Source organism: Rhamphochromis longiceps, linkage group LG14 (genome assembly GCF_057381845.1).
Source record: "Rhamphochromis longiceps isolate RC_006_pf linkage group LG14, R_longiceps_female_GT1.1, whole genome shotgun sequence".
Classification (NCBI taxonomy): Eukaryota; Metazoa; Chordata; class Actinopteri; order Cichliformes; family Cichlidae; genus Rhamphochromis; species Rhamphochromis longiceps.
Genome location: NC_140570.1, coordinates 42696161 through 42714057, shown reverse-complemented (window position 1 = coordinate 42714057; position 17897 = coordinate 42696161). Strand labels below are relative to the sequence as shown.

The 17897-nt window shown below is 39.1% G+C and overlaps 1 pseudogene; it reads right to left on the bottom strand.

Annotated features, from left to right (window-relative positions):
- Positions 1 to 402: 402 nt before the first annotated feature.
- Positions 403 to 16316, bottom strand: LOC146654906 (uncharacterized; annotated as a pseudogene).
- Between the last annotated feature and the right edge of the window lie 1581 nt (positions 16317 to 17897).

Below are 17897 nucleotides of genomic sequence, written 5' to 3'. Positions count from 1 at the left end.
ACATGTTTAGTACAAAAGAAAGAAGAAACAGATTTTGGTTCTCACTGTGAAGTGAGGATATAGTATAAAAATAATTGGTATCAATAGCTTTTACTTTTACTTTTACTGTTAGCGCCGGTGTCCTTCTATTATAGTGATACTAAACAAGGCAGGAAATTATATTTTTATTCTACAAAATGAAATGAATGTATCTACTCTGCAGAAGTGTTTGTGAATTTCAACAGATCGATTAGCTTGCTGCATTATATGTATGAACTGCATTTTTATCAGTTGCAGTTTCACCATCTCAGTGCCTAATGCTTCCCTCTTGTGGTGTCATGGTGGTTAGAAATAAATATGATATGTTATATGAAGTATATAATAAAAGCAAAGGCTTCACGTAAAGAGGGATTGGGACAGCTTTTAAGCAGGGTGACCTGCAGTATCCCACTGATTAACAGCCTCAACTGACACGTTCATGATGACTTTTGCTTTGTTCCCATTCCTCAGATCGATTTTCCCTTTATAAGGTTTGCTAAACCAGATGCTATATTTATGCTAAAAGTGGCCATAAAGAGTAAGGTCAGAAGGAGGAAAGGTAATACAGCAATGAAGAATAAAGGCAAAGTCAAAGACCGATTCCAGCTTTAAAAGCTATCTATGTATTTTTTTGTACATAGATTTATATGAAAAAGATGATCTGATTTCTAGCAGCAAAGGGCACATGCAAAAAAGCATTGGCAGGATAAATTCAGTTAAAGCAGTTAAATCAGTGCAAAGGTACAGAAAAATACTTATATTAGTTTGGAAATCAACAAGCAAAGAAATCCAGATAGATGTGATTTTTCCCATTCAATAGTACTTTTAATGTTCATAATTAAAAATGCTTTTGATTAATTTTGTCAGTAGGAGTAAAAGTTTGATGATTTTTTTCTCAGTTTTACTGCTCCATTAATAATAAGTGTTTAATAATTAATAATAAGTGAATCCAAGTTTTACCCCAATGTTTCCACCATTCCTCTCACCTAACCCTCATTTCCTCTTCAGGCCTTGCCTTTCAACCACACACACCCTCTACAGCAAATTAACAATATCTGAAAGTCATGTCCTTAAGAAATAAGAGGGGAAAATCGAGTTAAGACCCAACACAGGACCTGAAAGGTGCATCTAGCCCTTCAGCTGATTCATCTACCGTTTGCTGAACCCTTGTCAGAAATTGTTAGAAGAAGAAGAAGCTATTCTTAAGGATGGGAAACTCTTGATTGATGGAATCTTGAATATAGAAAAGTAACAATGGATTTTAATCCACAATGTAATGCCATTGGGAAAGCATGTGATTGGCAAATGCATCATTTTTCAGGATAGCAATGATCCCCAAAATACTGTCAGTACAGTAAAAGCATACCTGGATAGAAAAACATACAATAGAACAGCATCAGTCATGGCTTGGCCTCCCCAGAGCCCAGACCTCAATATTACTGAAGCAGTGTGGGATCATTGTGACACGAGAACGGAACAAAAGGCGGACAACACCCAAAGACGTGCTCTGAATATCCTTCAAGAAGCCTGGAAAACTGTTCCTGTGGAAATGACAAGAAAACTAGAACTGAAGAATAACAGTTACAATGCCAAATATTGACTTTCAAGCTTGTTATATTGTTATAAACTCTATTTTACGTATATTTCCATTTATGTTTGCACATGTTCAATAAAATCATTGCTCCTGAGGCAACGAGGAATGGCTAAAGATTTCTGCCACTACTCCATAACAAACATCAACTAAAAGTGTTTGATAAATGCATTCTATTTGCTTTTTTAAAAATCACAAAGTGAAAGATTTTTTTTCAATTTAAGTGAGCATTATGTTAATGTTTTAAATGTCATGGCATAGGATCAGATCGCTTCAAAGTAAATTATATTTTGAAATGTACAATCCCTTAAACACTGTGTCCTGATCTTGAACTAATAACTACTGAGATCTCAAGTCTACTGCATAATAAGACAAACAGCACCATTTAGAAAATTTCTTTTTATTGCAAGTATTCTTAATGCTTTGATGTTTTGTACAGATTTTCATATTTACAGTGATAATTAGTATTCGTCTAATAAATAATACAACTGAAAGTCATTCTCTAGCCTACATGTTTAAATATTGCACGTGCAAAGTATGTATAATATGTGCTTGTCCAATAGATATGCTGTCTTAGCAGCTATTTACAATGTTACATAAGAAACAAATGTGGGATCCAACCACCATGCTACTAAAGAGACACTGTGCGTTTCCCCTCCAAAACAAACCCTCCACTTCAGTGATGGAGTCATGCAATTATTCTACTGGGGTGAAGACAGTTTAATTACAGCATCACTGCAATAACAGTATCCATCCAAAAAAAAAAAAAACATCAAATAAAATTTTAATTATTTCTAAATAAGAAATTCGTGATAAAACAGTTTTCCAATTAACCACTACATAACAGTAGTGTCTAGTTCTTATTTGGTAGGAAATGTCCACCAGTGCTGTAACGTTTTCAAAAATAATAGTAAAAGAAAAAAAGCATTTTGATGAAAAACTAAACCAGCGTGACCTACTGTACAAGTTTGTTTAGGCTGCTTTTGCAGCAGTGCTCTTTATAAAGTCTCCAGGGTGTGATAGTAATAAATCATCTGTGAATGAAACCTTTTACACGTTTAAAATCACTTTGTCTGCCATAGGCAAGAAATCTGTTCCTATAAATACACCGTTTAATTATGTGTTCGCATTGCAACTGCTGCTCTGCCAGAAGTGTAGGTAGAGCAAAGTCAACCTATACATTATACATATCCTCATATTTGAACATTCAATATCAATATATTTTCCACATATTGTGAATATAACGCTGAGTGTGCAGAGAGGGAGAAACACGCAAACACCGTGACGAGACAAGAGCACGGGCAGTGTGATGTTACTTCACCTCTAGATGGCACTATTGCACAACCTACAACCTTCTGCATCGTTTCACTGGAATGGATGACAAGTACAGTGCAAAAACAATAACAGGAACAAACTGAGTCCGATATGATATACATATTTATGCCAAAAAAAAATGCCCGTTTGATCTTGTGTTTCCATGTAGGAACAGGGAAAAATGTCTATATTGTGTTGTCTGGTTCACCTCGGCAGAGTTCTATGGCTTTGGCAGGAGGGTTGAGAGGAAACAGAAAGGGCCTTTACCGCCTGCACCTGGCATGTTTGTGATGAAGCAGCTGCCTCTACTCCTGCTGAGCCTCCTCCCTGTACCTCTGAACCCGAGTGAGCAGAGAGCACCGACGGTCATGCACACACACAGATACTGTACACTTCAACAGACACTGGAGATACAAATGATGGGCCATTTGCTAAACCTGCAGCACACACTGCTTTCTATGTGAAAGAACCATTCTGTGAGAAAAACTCTACTGCTCATTTGATCTATGACCTCTGAAAAACAGTTCATGATTTCCATTACTATTCAATTATAAAAAAAAAAAAAGTACATTCCCTGGGTTATACAGCACTGATATGCAAAGCTTAATTGTATATCTGTAACTCTAGAACTGCAGTATTTATAGTTTTCTTAGTTTAATATTTCAATTTCATATTCTTCTTCTAAGTATAAAATCCCTTTTGTTATATTTGTCTCGTTAATTTAACTGAAATACACTGAAAATTGCTCACAAATTAAGGTTTATGTGTCAATACAAATGCAGGTTTTATTGCTGGGAGCTTCCCGTGATGCACTGACTATTTCTTCTTCCATGACACTAATGTTTTGTCTTTGCTTCATCATTTATGTACTGTACTGTATCCCCAGTTTTCCAGCGAGGGCTGCGTACATTTTGATTGCATTAACGTTTTTATCCAGCCTTTATGTGCAAGCTTGAGCTGCAAAATTCAAATGTAGTTACTGACAGGCCAAAGTGCAACAGGGAAGAGATTAAATGGGATCAAAGGGAGTGGCATTATAAATTCCTTCCTTCCTGAGATTCAAATCCTCCAATCAAAACGGTGCCAGCAATGCAAAGACAGATTTCTTTAAAGGATTGCACACAATAACAAAGTCAGTCGTTTATTTATTAAAGCACTGTTAATAATTTTAGTTGCTGCTATTTCAAATAAATGTTTGGTACAACAAATTTCTCCGTGTTCTGTCTCAGGCTTTATTCGGGCCCTGGTACTAGAGCTATGGTCTGTTCTTGAGTGCAGCAGTGACGACATCAGAGTGGTCCGTCCCAAACCAACTCCCATTGACCCCACAGATAGGAGTTGCATTAAGGTATTGTATGTATGTGCGTGCGTGTGTGTGTGAGAGAGAGGGAGAAGGAGAAACTTCCTGGAGCCCACAATGCCCCAATTTTTAGATATCTACATAATAGTACAGACACAGATCTCTTAGAAGTTTTGCTTTTCCATCATGTTTTTAGCTCACTGGTTACAAAGGTGTTTAAATTGATTAAAATTAAATTGATTCCAATTATTATTAACCCAGGACTCAGAATAGTGGTCCATGTGTTGCTGTGATACCAGCAGCCATGTAGAAAATTCACTTGTGAATATTCATATTTAAGAAACTGGCAATAGTGATTTTGTTAACAAGAAAGGCTTTTTGCTGATTGGTTTATGGGTGTCTGGGCAAATAAGCCTTACTTTCATAAGACTGCATTTTTAGTTATGTTTTTGGCAGAATTTCTCTCAGGAAAGCTTCAACAAGCTCCAGCGTGAGCCTGTCTGTGTGTGTCTGATGCTTGGCCTCTGACAGCAGCCAAGTCATCTCTCTCAGAGAGACTAGCCAAGTGAATACGGACAGCCAGTGATGTGTAAACTGTGTCCTGCCACAGGCGACTTTAAAGTCTGCCTTATCAGTGGGTTATACATATATGCTGAGGTCAAAGGAAAACTAAATATACACACACCAGCACTTTGGTGAATTAACTCGAGTCTTTGCTTTAATCTGTGCTAAGTACAGTAGGAGGTTTGGTAGTACATATGAAGATAAGTTCACACATGCACAGAAACATCAGAAGACACATGAAAGTATAGATATTTCTATTTTAGAAAAAAAAATCCATCGTATCTTGTTTTTTTCTTTACGTTTCTTTGAAGCTGTTTAATATAATCTAAGTTGTAGCTCGTTTGTGCAAGTGTCTCTCTTTTTTTCCTTTGATGCTTTTGATGATATATTTTCCCTGTTCTACCAGACCCAGTGAAAAATGCAGGGAGCTTTCCTGTAGTTTAATATTCTTCAGGCTGCAATAGGTTTCTGCTCAACCACTCTGCTCAGAATATATGTCTTATTCAGTTTTGAGAGTGTGGTAAACCATGTTTTATCTTTGCAATCATAAATTCTTTTTACATTTTGTTTTGCTTTGAATACTACAGATATTATTTGTCATATTATCGGTAGTGTTTGTAGTTGAATAGTGTTATATTATTATTATGTGTTAGGATTTGATCAATCCATGACGTGCACAAATGCATTCACAATGGTCTTTAAAAGCAAATACATTTTTTCTCTCTAACAGCTGCTGTATTTACTTTCCTCTTCAGTCCTTCCTGTACTTGGTCAACCTCCTCTCCTCTTCCCAGTCGGTGTGGCAACTGCTGGGCCGACAGTCTTTGGCCAACAAAAGCGAATACACCCTGAGGGAGATGCCAACCTCCATACCTGTAAGTGTTTTTCTTCTTCTTCTTTTCCACACACTGCAGGTTTTTTTTGTCATCCATCTGAGGGCATGTTTGCACTTTTTATTTGGCCTCCAAACACCACCCACCCATTTGTTTTACTTCAAACGCATTCAAATAAACCCTCTCACACTGAGACTGATATACGTTCTCCACCTTACCCATTGTAAATTTCCACACAGTTTTCGTTTTGCACCCTATCCGGTGCATTCTTGTTCAAAGCCTCTCATTTTACTCCACAGGATTTGATTGACAGACTGATTGCCGTGAATTCGGATGGGAAGATTCATTCTCTCTTCCACTACGAAGAGAGTCACACATTCGGCCTAAGGTGGGATTCATTATTTTTTTCATATTACTTAACATCAGTGGGGAAGTAGACGATATCAGATTATCACCTGGTGACTGCACACACACTTCAGCCTCTGGCAATAGGAGACTGGCATGGTGACGTAATCGGCCTTAAAATGCGGCCTTTAAGGCTGCAGACCCTGAATTGGGATACAGCCTCTGAATCGCTGCATCTTGTAGCTGTGTCGTCTTAAATTGGTCATGTGATTTTGACGCGCCGGCGCGTCCGGCAACCCCAGAGGTTTAACTTAATATTTAAGTGTCTCTTGGTTTTAGACTAGTTGTTTAGTCTAATTTGATGTTTTAAACCAGAAAAGGAAGAAGAGGGCTTAGAATTACAGGTAAGAACCTCAGTGGTATGTGATAAACTGTAAATGTAAAGCTTACAGGTCAGTCCTCATGTTTTTAAATCAGATTTTGAGTCTGTACATGGCACATTATGCTTTTGCATGTTGTGAAATGTGCTGCAAAACAAACTGAGGTAAACTAACTGGTTTACTGTGATGGATTTAAAGTGCGTGTGACTGGTGCGCAGTGGCTGTGGTGCTCACGGTCAGAGTTCAGTCACAAAGAGGGTAACAGAGATGAATTTAAAGTTAAGGTGATGGTGCTTAGATTCATTCACAGACTGAAACCTTCACACCAACTTTATCCTGTGTCTCTTAGTTTTAGACTAGTTGTTTAGTCTATTTTGATGTTTTAAACCATATCACAGGGTTTTTACTTCACCATTTACGGGGTTTTAACAAGCAAACAAAAGACAGATCGTGATGTTTGAAAATGTTTTGGAAATATTCTTTAAAGATTAGATGTAAAATACGCAGAGGATAAATTCAATTGGTTTATTAGTTTATTACATAAGTTGAAAAAAAGTTAAACAAGTAAATAAAGAAACAACGTAAAAGAAAAGTAAACAAAACAAATCGGTAAATAAAGGAAAATGGTAATAAGAAGGGGAAAAAAAAGAAAAGAGAAAACCCCAACAATCCCCTCTGAGCAAGCACTAGGCGACAGTGGGGAAGAAAAACTGCCTTTAAACGGGCAGAAACTTCCGGCAGAACCAGGCTCACGAGGGGCAGTCAACTGCCGGGACTGGTTGGGGTGAAAAAAGATGAAGGAGAGAGGGAAGAAGTGTTAGGAGAGAAGGGGAGAGGAGAGGTGAAAATTAAGATGGAACAGAGGTGGAGGGAGACGAGGTGACGTCAGCAGTAGAAAAAATAGAAAGAGTAGAAAAAGCAGGAGTGTCCCTCCTCCAGAAGAAGCGGAAACGTTTTTTCTTCTTTTCCATGAGCTTTTCCACGACCACTTTTTTCTCTAGGATGAGGGTTCTCAACTGATCGGTTGTTTCTTCAACTTCCTTCTCAAGTTTCTGGCATCTTTGCTCCATTTCTTTTAATAGATTGCACTTGTCTGTATTTTGCTGTTGTTTTTCCTTGTGCATCTTTTCTAACTGCTCATTTCTTCTTGTGATTTCTTGAAGCTTACGCTGCAGGTCTTCATTTATTTTCTCTTGTTGCTGCTTTTGTGCAAGCATTTCAGCGTTTTCACACTTCAAGTTGTCTGAGTTCAACAACATCTCATTAATGACCTCTGAGTGTTTTTTCGCCATTTCATTGATCCTACGCTGCATCTTTGAACATCGTTTTTCCAATACTTCTCCTTCCAGTTCAGGTGTTCTGTCCTTCATTGTATTAATTTGTTCAGTTGTAGATTTCTTCTCTCCAAGTCCTGGAGAATACGTTTTTTTTCTTTTTCCTGTTGCTCTTTCTCTTGAAGAAGCTCTTTATTTTTGCACTCTGTTTCATCCAGCCTGACTGGATTTGGATTTATTGAAGAAGGACCACCAAAATCTTTGTTCTATTTGGTGTACATGTTAAGAGTTGCTGGACTAACAGTTGGTTTGATTTGCTTCAGAGAATCCTCAAAGTCTTTTATCTTAATGTTGCGCACCTCAGCAGCAGCTATAACACGGACTTGTTCTGGTGCCAACTCTCTTATTGGGCCAAGTGCAGCATCTTTGGCTAATGCTGTCAAATCGCTCCCTGAATATCCTTCAGTCACTTTTGCAAGACAGGACAGTTCGTCTTGGCTCAGTGGACTCCCGTGCGTTCCCAAAAGATTTTTCAGCAGCGTAAATCTTGTCTTCTCATCGGGTAAGGTCACATATACTCTTTTTGCAAAGCGCCTTAATATTGCTTCATCGAGCTCCTGGGGCCTGTTCGTTGCTCCCATTACAAGTACTCTGTCATCCTTTCCTGACTGCAACCCGTCAAACTCAATGAGGAACTCAGTTTTTAAACGGCGAGAGGCGTCGTGCTCCCCCTCCCTCCTTTGACAGAGCAAGCCGTCCACTTCATCGATGAAGATTACTGAGGGCTGTCTCTCTCTTGCAACTGCAAAGAGTGCTCGTACGAGCTTCTCGCCTTCTCCCACATATTTGGAGGTCAAACTAGCAGCACTGATGTTGAAGAATGTTGCATTAGACTCTGCAGCAACTGCTTTGGCGAGCATGGTCTTCCCATTTCCTGGTGGGCCAAATAAAAGCAAGCCACGTGCAGGAGCTCTCAGACCAGTAAAGAGATCAGGTCTTAAGGCAGGAAGGATGACAATTTCTTGAAGTGCTTGCTTTGCCAGATCCTGCCCTGCGATGTCATCAAATGACACAGTCGCTCCACTGTATACAATTTCATTTGTAATTAAGCTGACCAGTTTACTGTCCACATTCTTTTTCATATCCCTCTTCGGGGGCTGTTTCACAGCTGCCGGTCTTCCATTCTGAGTTTTTCCCACCCGAGCGGTTTTCTTTGCATCAGTTATTCTTAATGGAGGTCTTACAGAAGTGGAGGGTCTGATGGTGGTGGAAACACCTGCGGGTTGACTTTTAGGAACTGACTTTGGCTTACTTGCAATTGTTTTGGTCGACATTTCTCTTGCGCGACTTCCCCCCTGTTCACAGTCATAACACGGTAAACTAGTCATAAACGAAAACGTTTAGGCTATTTATCGCATTTAAAGGTCTTTCTTTGGGACAACGTCACAGAACACAGAAACGTCACAGGGCTTTGGAGCGTGATGTTACAGAGGTTTACAAATACTTTCAAATATAGCTCTGGTCGAACGTTTGAAGGCTGCGAACAAACTGACTAAAACTTGCTGCTCCTGACCCCTATTTATAGAAAAACTTCAAAGGCTCAAAGGCATGTGCTTGTGACATCATCACATGTCCTTGTGACATCATCACATGTCCTTGTGACATCATCACTCTTCATGAATCAGATTGTCACATGACATTTTAGAATGGGGATGTTTTTTTTTAAACCGTTTTCAAATTTAACCCTCTGTGGTCCAGGGTATAATTGGCCGTTCTTGACTATTTTTGATTTTACCTCTATATTTCACCTTTAAAATATGTTTTTCTTGCCTTATTTGGCACCATTATTTTCAGCACAACCTCAAATATCTGAAATTTGAGTTATTGTTTTCATTTTGGTATACTATATTAGCACAGTTGATCTAAATTAATAACACAATAAATTGTGTGTGCATCTCCTGTTTTGTCATGGTTGTATGTCCCGGTTCGTGACAGGCTGCATGAGCTCATCTGGTGGGAGTGTAGTACTGTAGTATTTCAGGCATAAAAACGTGGTTTTCACAGACCTTGTCACAGGGTCTGAGTCTAAGATTCAAATTGTAAACACACAAACACTCAGGCTTGCTGCAAACCTTAGCTGATCCCCCGTGGGCTTAATTTACTGCCATTGTTTACGCACCATTGTAATTGCTTCTCTAGTTTGGCATTACACTTTAATTATGGAATGTAATTATATTTTGTCTATTTTTAGTTGTGGCATTGTGTTGTAATTAATGAAGGGCCTGCACACTCCAATATCAATTTACAATTTAAATTCTCCACAGCATGTTTAACTACATTATGTTGTGCCTTTCCAGAATCCCAGATTTACTTACACATCTCCCTTTATGATACATTAGTACTACATTTGACCTAAACCTTTTCCATCCTTTTTCCAAACTCTCATTCATTTTTTACCTGATAACCAAAAACTGTGATAGTGAAAGGCTGAAATATTTCTAGGGGTATGAGATTTCTGTGTGTTTTCTGTAGGTGAGCAGCTGCGAGAAGTTTGGCTACGGGGTGATGGTGACACAGGTGGCAGCAACTGCTCCGGGAGTTGTGGCTCTGCACAGTTCAGGTACTATTGCAGTTATTTGGACACAACAAACACTTGTCAGCTGTGATGCTTAAGGCTTATATTATAAGTTGTTGTTGTTGTTTTTGTGTTGTCGGTATAAAGGAGACTTAAGGCAGCTTAGGGAGAAATGTATTTGTCAAACCGTTTTTGTTTGGGTAAGAAAGAGTAAGAAGAGGCGTTCTTTTTTGATAAATGGATTCACATATCAGTTGTATACTGATACTAGGTTTATCCATATGCAAAAGGCTCCAGGAAATACCGTACTCTTGTCAAAAGAGGTCAAAAAATGAAGCTAGTGAACAAATATTTTAATCCTGCATTCTTTCTATTGGCTAGAAGGGGCGACTCAACTGGTTATGGGAAAAGAAGTCTGATTACTTATCAGCCCTTCGCTTATAACAGCACCGCTGCGTTCTGAAACCTATTCTCTCCTATGACTTTACCCACGCAAGAACAGTTCCCTGCTGTGTTGAGCAGCGCTGGCTGTGGAGCACTCATGTGTTCCATGATGTGACATATGTTTGTGCCATCGATAAAAAGGCAGACTGACAGAAAGAAGGATGACCTCAAAAAGTGATATAGTCCAGACAGAGCTTACAAATGATGGGCCATTTGCTAAACCTGCAGCACACACTGCTTTCTATGTGAAAGAACCATTCTGTGAGAAAAACTCTACTGCTCATTTGATCTATGACCTCTGAAAAACAGTTCATGATTTCCATTACTATTCAATTATAAAAAAAAAAAAAGTACATTCCCTGGGTTATACAGCACTGATATGCAAAGCTTAATTGTATATCTGTAACTCTAGAACTGCAGTATTTATAGTTTTCTTAGTTTAATATTTCAATTTCATATTCTTCTTCTAAGTATAAAATCCCTTTTGTTATATTTGTCTCGTTAATTTAACTGAAATACACTGAAAATTGCTCACAAATTAAGGTTTATGTGTCAATACAAATGCAGGTTTTATTGCTGGGAGCTTCCCGTGATGCACTGACTATTTCTTCTTCCATGACACTAATGTTTTGTCTTTGCTTCATCATTTATGTACTGTACTGTATCCCCAGTTTTCCAGCGAGGGCTGCGTACATTTTGATTGCATTAACGTTTTTATCCAGCCTTTATGTGCAAGCTTGAGCTGCAAAATTCAAATGTAGTTACTGACAGGCCAAAGTGCAACAGGGAAGAGATTAAATGGGATCAAAGGGAGTGGCATTATAAATTCCTTCCTTCCTGAGATTCAAATCCTCCAATCAAAACGGTGCCAGCAATGCAAAGACAGATTTCTTTAAAAGATTGCACACAATAACAAAGTCAGTCGTTTATTTATTAAAGCACTGTTAATAATTTTAGTTGCTGCTATTTCAAATAAATGTTTGGTACAACAAATTTCTCCGTGTTCTGTCTCAGGCTTTATTCGGGCCCTGGTACTAGAGCTATGGTCTGTTCTTGAGTGCAGCAGTGACGACATCAGAGTGGTCCGTCCCAAACCAACTCCCATTGACCCCACAGATAGGAGTTGCATTAAGGTATTGTATGTATGTGCGTGCGTGTGTGTGTGAGAGAGAGAGGGAGAAGGAGAAACTTCCTGGAGCCCACAATGCCCCAATTTTTAGATATCTACATAATAGTACAGACACAGATCTCTTAGAAGTTTTGCTTTTCCATCATGTTTTTAGCTCACTGGTTACAAAGGTGTTTAAATTGATTAAAATTAAATTGATTCCAATTATTATTAACCCAGGACTCAGAATAGTGGTCCATGTGTTGCTGTGATACCAGCAGCCATGTAGAAAATTCACTTGTGAATATTCATATTTAAGAAACTGGCAATAGTGATTTTGTTAACAAGAAAGGCTTTTTGCTGATTGGTTTATGGGTGTCTGGGCAAATAAGCCTTACTTTCATAAGACTGCATTTTTAGTTATGTTTTTGGCAGAATTTCTCTCAGGAAAGCTTCAACAAGCTCCAGCGTGAGCCTGTCTGTGTGTGTCTGATGCTTGGCCTCTGACAGCAGCCAAGTCATCTCTCTCAGAGAGACTAGCCAAGTGAATACGGACAGCCAGTGATGTGTAAACTGTGTCCTGCCACAGGCGACTTTAAAGTCTGCCTTATCAGTGGGTTATACATATATGCTGAGGTCAAAGGAAAACTAAATATACACACACCAGCACTTTGGTGAATTAACTCGAGTCTTTGCTTTAATCTGTGCTAAGTACAGTAGGAGGTTTGGTAGTACATATGAAGATAAGTTCACACATGCACAGAAACATCAGAAGACACATGAAAGTATAGATATTTCTATTTTAGAAAAAAAAATCCATCGTATCTTGTTTTTTTCTTTACGTTTCTTTGAAGCTGTTTAATATAATCTAAGTTGTAGCTCGTTTGTGCAAGTGTCTCTCTTTTTTTCCTTTGATGCTTTTGATGATATGTTTTCCCTGTTCTACCAGACCCAGTGAAAAATGCAGGGAGCTTTCCTGTAGTTTAATATTCTTCAGGCTGCAATAGGTTTCTGCTCAACCACTCTGCTCAGAATATATGTCTTATTCAGTTTTGAGAGTGTGGTAAACCATGTTTTATCTTTGCAATCATAAATTCTTTTTACATTTTGTTTTGCTTTGAATACTACAGATATTATTTGTCATATTATCGGTAGTGTTTGTAGTTGAATAGTGTTATATTATTATTATGTGTTAGGATTTGATCAATCCATGACGTGCACAAATGCATTCACAATGGTCTTTAAAAGCAAATACATTTTTTCTCTCTAACAGCTGCTGTATTTACTTTCCTCTTCAGTCCTTCCTGTACTTGGTCAACCTCCTCTCCTCTTCCCAGTCGGTGTGGCAACTGCTGGGCCGACAGTCTTTGGCCAACAAAAGCGAATACACCCTGAGGGAGATGCCAACCTCCATACCTGTAAGTGTTTTTCTTCTTCTTCTTTTCCACACACTGCAGTTTTTTTTTGTCATCCATCTGAGGGCATGTTTGCACTTTTTATTTGGCCTCCAAACACCACCCACCCATTTGTTTTACTTCAAACGCATTCAAATAAACCCTCTCACACTGAGACTGATATACGTTCTCCACCTTACCCATTGTAAATTTCCACACAGTTTTCGTTTTGCACCCTATCCGGTGCATTCTTGTTCAAAGCCTCTCATTTTACTCCACAGGATTTGATTGACAGACTGATTGCCGTGAATTCGGATGGGAAGATTCATTCTCTCTTCCACTACGAAGAGAGTCACACATTCGGCCTAAGGTGGGATTCATTATTTTTTTCATATTACTTAACATCAGTGGGGAAGTAGACGATATCAGATTATCACCTGGTGACTGCACACACACTTCAGCCTCTGGCAATAGGAGACTGGCATGGTGACGTAATCGGCCTTAAAATGCGGCCTTTAAGGCTGCAGACCCTGAATTGGGATACAGCCTCTGAATCGCTGCATCTTGTAGCTGTGTCGTCTTAAATTGGTCATGTGATTTTGACGCGCCGGCGCGTCCGGCAACCCCAGAGGTTTAACTTAATATTTAAGTGTCTCTTGGTTTTAGACTAGTTGTTTAGTCTAATTTGATGTTTTAAACCAGAAAAGGAAGAAGAGGGCTTAGAATTACAGGTAAGAACTGCTCAGTGGTATGTGATAAACTGTAAATGTAAAGCTTACAGGTCAGTCCTCATGTTTTTAAATCAGATTTTGAGTCTGTACATGGCACATTATGCTTTTGCATGTTGTGAAATGTGCTGCAAAACAAACTGAGGTAAACTAACTGGTTTACTGTGATGGATTTAAAGTGTGTGTGACTGGTGCGCAGTGGCTGTGGTGCTCACGGTCAGAGTTCAGTCACAAAGAGGGTAACAGAGATGAATTTAAAGTTAAGGTGATGGTGCTTAGATTCATTCACAGACTGAAACCTTCACACCAACTTTATCCTGTGTCTCTTAGTTTTAGACTAGTTGTTTAGTCTATTTTGATGTTTTAAACCATATCACAGGGTTTTTACTTCACCATTTACGGGGTTTTAACAAGCAAACAAAAGACAGATCGTGATGTTTGAAAATGTTTTGGAAATATTCTTTAAAGATTAGATGTAAAATACGCAGAGGATAAATTCAATTGGTTTATTAGTTTATTACATAAGTTGAAAAAAAGTTAAACAAGTAAATAAAGAAACAACGTAAAAGAAAAGTAAACAAAACAAATCGGTAAATAAAGGAAAATGGTAATAAGAAGGGGAAAAAAAAGAAAAGAGAAAACCCCAACAATCCCCTCTGAGCAAGCACTAGGCGACAGTGGGGAAGAAAAACTGCCTTTAAACGGGCAGAAACTTCCGGCAGAACCAGGCTCACGAGGGGCAGTCAACTGCCGGGACTGGTTGGGGTGAAAAAAGATGAAGGAGAGAGGGAAGAAGTGTTAGGAGAGAAGGGGAGAGGAGAGGTGAAAATTAAGATGGAACAGAGGTGGAGGGAGACGAGGTGACGTCAGCAGTAGAAAAAATAGAAAGAGTAGAAAAAGCAGGAGTGTCCCTCCTCCAGAAGAAGCGGAAACGTTTTTTCTTCTTTTCCATGAGCTTTTCCACGACCACTTTTTTCTCTAGGATGAGGGTTCTCAACTGATCGGTTGTTTCTTCAACTTCCTTCTCAAGTTTCTGGCATCTTTGCTCCATTTCTTTTAATAGATTGCACTTGTCTGTATTTTGCTGTTGTTTTTCCTTGTGCATCTTTTCTAACTGCTCATTTCTTCTTGTGATTTCTTGAAGCTTACGCTGCAGGTCTTCATTTATTTTCTCTTGTTGCTGCTTTTGTGCAAGCATTTCAGCGTTTTCACACTTCAAGTTGTCTGAGTTCAACAACATCTCATTAATGACCTCTGAGTGTTTTTTCGCCATTTCATTGATCCTACGCTGCATCTTTGAACATCGTTTTTCCAATACTTCTCCTTCCAGTTCAGGTGTTCTGTCCTTCATTGTATTAATTTGTTCAGTTGTAGATTTCTTCTCTCCAAGTCCTGGAGAATACGTTTTTTTTCTTTTTCCTGTTGCTCTTTCTCTTGAAGAAGCTCTTTATTTTTGCACTCTGTTTCATCCAGCCTGACTGGATTTGGATTTATTGAAGAAGGACCACCAAAATCTTTGTTCTATTTGGTGTACATGTTAAGAGTTGCTGGACTAACAGTTGGTTTGATTTGCTTCAGAGAATCCTCAAAGTCTTTCATCTTAATGTTGCGCACCTCAGCAGCAGCTATAACACGGACTTGTTCTGGTGCCAACTCTCTTATTGGGCCAAGTGCAGCATCTTTGGCTAATGCTGTCAAATCGCTCCCTGAATATCCTTCAGTCACTTTTGCAAGACAGGACAGTTCGTCTTGGCTCAGTGGACTCCCGTGCGTTCCCAAAAGATTTTTCAGCAGCGTAAATCTTGTCTTCTCATCGGGTAAGGTCACATATACTCTTTTTGCAAAGCGCCTTAATATTGCTTCATCGAGCTCCTGGGGCCTGTTCGTTGCTCCCATTACAAGTACTCTGTCATCCTTTCCTGACTGCAACCCGTCAAACTCAATGAGGAACTCAGTTTTTAAACGGCGAGAGGCGTCGTGCTCCCCCTCCCTCCTTTGACAGAGCAAGCCGTCCACTTCATCGATGAAGATTACTGAGGGCTGTCTCTCTCTTGCAACTGCAAAGAGTGCTCGTACGAGCTTCTCGCCTTCTCCCACATATTTGGAGGTCAAACTAGCAGCACTGATGTTGAAGAATGTTGCATTAGACTCTGCAGCAACTGCTTTGGCGAGCATGGTCTTCCCATTTCCTGGTGGGCCAAATAAAAGCAAGCCACGTGCAGGAGCTCTCAGACCAGTAAAGAGATCAGGTCTTAAGGCAGGAAGGATGACAATTTCTTGAAGTGCTTGCTTTGCCAGATCCTGCCCTGCGATGTCATCAAATGACACAGTCGCTCCACTGTATACAATTTCATTTGTAATTAAGCTGACCAGTTTACTGTCCACATTCTTTTTCATATCCCTCTTCGGGGGCTGTTTCACAGCTGCCGGTCTTCCATTCTGAGTTTTTCCCACCCGAGCGGTTTTCTTTGCATCAGTTATTCTTAATGGAGGTCTTACAGAAGTGGAGGGTCTGATGGTGGTGGAAACACCTGCGGGTTGACTTTTAGGAACTGACTTTGGCTTACTTGCAATTGTTTTGGTCGACATTTCTCTTGCGCGACTTCCCCCCTGTTCACAGTCATAACACGGTAAACTAGTCATAAACGAAAACGTTTAGGCTATTTATCGCATTTAAAGGTCTTTCTTTGGGACAACGTCACAGAACACAGAAACGTCACAGGGCTTTGGAGCGTGATGTTACAGAGGTTTACAAATACTTTCAAATATAGCTCTGGTCGAACGTTTGAAGGCTGCGAACAAACTGACTAAAACTTGCTGCTCCTGACCCCTATTTATAGAAAAACTTCAAAGGCTCAAAGGCATGTGCTTGTGACATCATCACATGTCCTTGTGACATCATCACTCTTCATGAATCAGATTGTCACATGACATTTTAGAATGGGGATGTTTTTTTTTAAACCGTTTTCAAATTTAACCCTCTGTGGTCCAGGGTATAATTGGCCGTTCTTGACTATTTTTGATTTTACCTCTATATTTCACCTTTAAAATATGTTTTTCTTGCCTTATTTGGCACCATTATTTTCAGCACAACCTCAAATATCTGAAATTTGAGTTATTGTTTTCATTTTGGTATACTATATTAGCACAGTTGATCTAAATTAATAACACAATAAATTGTGTGTGCATCTCCTGTTTTGTCATGGTTGTATGTCCCGGTTCGTGACAGGCTGCATGAGCTCATCTGGTGGGAGTGTAGTACTGTAGTATTTCAGGCATAAAAACGTGGTTTTCACAGACCTTGTCACAGGGTCTGAGTCTAAGATTTTTTTTTCACATTCTGTCTCTCACAGTTGAAGTGTACCTCTGGTGCAAATTACTGACCTCTGTCATCATTTTAGGTGGGGGAACTTGCACAATCGGTGGTTGACTAAATACTTTTTTGCCCCACTGTACCTATGAAAATATACTCACTGTATATATATATAATCAAAGCATTTCTTTAGCAAAGTGCACATACTAGCCCTTTTTAAGTTCATTGACATATGTGCACTCAAACAGGCCCAATGAGATTGAGGGTTATACCCCAATTATTTGTGTTAGGTTTGTAAGCTTTTCCAAATGAATACAGAAAATCAGCAAAACCACCATAAAGAAAGCTTATTTAAATAAAGCTGATATTGGGAGAACAAAGCCCAAGGGGTGGAAAATGAGTAAAAAACCTGTGAAGCAGAGAATAACATGAGGGACTGTTGCAGAGCGCATGAGTGAAACAAGCTCACAGATGAGCTGACAAAGATTGGCAGAAATCACTTTAGAGCAGCCGGGTAATAAGGAACAGGTGAACATAGAGTGGAGCAGATAATTACGAGCAAAAACCCAAACAAATACTTTCAGACAATCCTAAAGCTCTTATTTAGTTGCATAGAGCCATGTGTGAACATTTTGTCTTTACATTTTGCTTCCAAGGAACCGAACTGTCTTTTAATTCTGTAATTTATTTCACGTTCTTCAGGCTTTCTGAAGCTC